Source organism: Aplysia californica, unplaced genomic scaffold (genome assembly GCF_000002075.1).
Source record: "Aplysia californica isolate F4 #8 unplaced genomic scaffold, AplCal3.0 scaffold00006, whole genome shotgun sequence".
Lineage (NCBI taxonomy): Eukaryota > Metazoa > Mollusca > Gastropoda > Aplysiida > Aplysiidae > Aplysia > Aplysia californica.
Genome location: NW_004797276.1, coordinates 2,423,877 through 2,426,668, shown reverse-complemented (window position 1 = coordinate 2,426,668; position 2,792 = coordinate 2,423,877). Strand labels below are relative to the sequence as shown.

Below are 2,792 nucleotides of genomic sequence, written 5' to 3'. Positions count from 1 at the left end.
AGGGAGGGGGGGGGTAGGACGACAAATCTAGAATTGCACAAAGCCTCTGACATAATATTCTGAAGCAGGAAATCAAACAACCGTCTTGTCTACAGCTAGCTTGGTACTACTGAAGACGTGCTCTGGGCTGTTACAACTGCAGGCCTGCAGTGTATATTTTTCACCCCATTTCACTTAAATATACAGACTTCAACATCATATGTTAAGGACCACTTGCAAACACTCTGAGTGGTCTTCTTGGGTCGACCTGCACATGGGCGTTCTTGGACTGATCCAGAGGCTTGATGGCGCACCCTCAGGCGGACAATGACAAAGTGTGACACTGCAAGCCTTCTGGCAGCTTCTAGGGCTCCAACACCATCCTGCAACCATGCTATAGTTCTGGCACGATCGAAGTCTCTCAGCTTTCGTCTCGGTGGCATGGTGATGCGATATTGGATTTTGCGCAAACGGCGGCATAATTATATTGCCACCAAAGTGAGCACAGTTCAAGACCGTACGTCCGTTTATCACGTGCACGAGAAATTTTTAACCGAGGAATGTCCGTGGTGTCGCCCGCAAGTCAATTTTTTTTAAACGGCAAATTTGACTAAAATTCCTCGAGGATTTCCGTGCTGCACGTGGTGGTTTAGCCTCTTTAGGAAACTTTATAGTACGCACTGGTAACCCATTAACACTGTCAGAGTAAAGAATTTTTTAAACATTCCTAGCTGTCTTTTTTCCCGATTTAAAAAAAAATCAGAGCTGTCTGTCAAGATGGTCCTTAACTTTTGTTGAAGTCTGTAGAGTTACACGTAACTGATGTAGATCTATTGTGTTTCGCAATAGCGCAATTCAACTACAAACATAGAAATGAAAATAGTTACTCTCGCCTCATTGTTTTTCATGTACATGTACTTGCACAAAATTTAGATTCCACAACTGTGTACACCTTGGGTAAAGATGAGAATCCGTACATTCACATTGGATTATGCAAGCTACAGTTTCCGTCATATTTGTGTGGTTGTAAAGCACCATGATTTTACCTGCGCCATACTCTTGTGGTGAAGACTTTTCTCTCCATGTGAAGCAAAGTCGGTCTTGTAGACAGATAAGTAAAAAAAATGGTTAGACGATGAGCAAATAGTTTAAACATTGCATCTAATGTTTATTTAAACCTATATAAAAGTAAAAGTTAAAAGTATGAAAAGTAATTTTTTCAAATTTCGGTTTCTGTAACCATAAAAGGAAAGACGTGTTTGAATGCCACAGTGCTTTGTGTGCGTGTGTATGTGTGTGTGTGAGTGTGTGTGTGGGGGGGTGTGGATGTGTGGGTGTTTATTGTTAATATTGAAGCGAAGCTGCAGCAAGTATGATACTATTAAACAAAATTCTTTTTACTGCATGTGTTGTTGTTGCTGGTGCTTTGTTGCTTTTTGTTATCTTTGTTGTTGTCGTTGTTGTTGTCGTTGTTGTTGCTGTTGTTGTTGTTGCTATTGTTGCTGAGTAGACAGGGCTGTTTTCTTACTCACAATGAATGCCAATTTGGTCATCTCGGTTGATGGTTTTGTATCATGTACAGGGTGATCCAAAAAATACTTTACAACTTTTTTTCTAAATATCTCGCGCAAATATTGTTCTAGAAAGATGAAATTTGGAACAGATAAACTTCATTCAAAAGGAATTTGTTTGACATAAAATTCATACAGAAGAAACTTATTTTCAGAACGGAAAAAGCATAAAGAACCCAAAAAAAACGCCATAAACGCAAAATGCGCCAATTTTTTTAAAAAGACACTCTCACAAGGAAAGTCATGAGACGATTGATTTGATTTTTGTCTTCTTTTTCTCTAAAACATTTAATTGTTCCGACCTTGTGACATTAAACAATATTTAACTTTTCTTAGGGAGTTAAAGAACTAACATTTTTGTTCTGGAATTTCTAAAACAAATGCTCCACATATCCTCCTTTTAACGCGTCGTTTGAAATGCTCGATGACGGTCAAACACAGTTCCCGCGGAATGTTTCTCACTTCGTCACGGATTGCTTGTTTCATAATTTCAATGTTTTCAAACTGGTTTTGAAATATCCTGTCCTTCAGACAGCCCCACAAGAAAAAGTCGAAAGGATTCAGGTCAAGAGAATGCAGAGCCCAAATGGGTTCACTTCTGCGACTGATCACATGGTCTCCAAAGTGCTCAGCTAACCATGTCATTGATCTGACAGAAACGTGTGGATTGGCCCCATCTTGAATTAACAACTGGTCTTGGCCATCCAAGTGCCGGTGTCTCCCCAGCTCCGTCTAGAATTTATTACATTTTGTGGTAATGCGTACTGGAGCGTAGTGTAATAAAAGGGGACAAAAGCAAAAAATGGGTTGTTTTTTATGCGCAATATACTGAAGAAATATTTAGTGGAATCATCAAAAATGAATATCAGTCAAATTCCTTTTGAATGAGGAATATTGTGTTCAAATTTCAAGACGAAAGCTTCAGTGTGGGGGAAAATATTTACGAAAAAAGTCGTATAGTTTTTTTGGATCACCCTGTATATGACATAGAGAGCCATCACCAATAACAACAATACACACAGAAGCTCGATCGGGTTACAGTTTGCTTTGTTAGCGGTTTGTAATAGGTGGTATTATAAATGCTTATGACTGGTAACGACTTTCATACACACACACACACACACACACACACACACACACACACACACACACACATACACACACACACTCTCTCTCACACACACACACACACACATACACACACACACATACACGCATATAAACACACGCATACTAACACTC

General features: G+C 39.4%; 1 long non-coding RNA gene across 1 annotated transcript in view; it reads right to left on the bottom strand.

Moving 5' to 3' along the window:
* Positions 1 to 1,023: 1,023 nt before the first annotated feature.
* The window catches only part of LOC106011487, a 4,742-nt gene continuing 2,973 nt past the window's right edge, over positions 1,024 to 2,792 (bottom strand). Inside the window, exon 3 of the long non-coding RNA XR_001184757.2 lies at positions 1,024 to 1,079. This is a non-coding gene — a long non-coding RNA (uncharacterized LOC106011487). The remainder of the gene's footprint in view (positions 1,080 to 2,792) is intronic.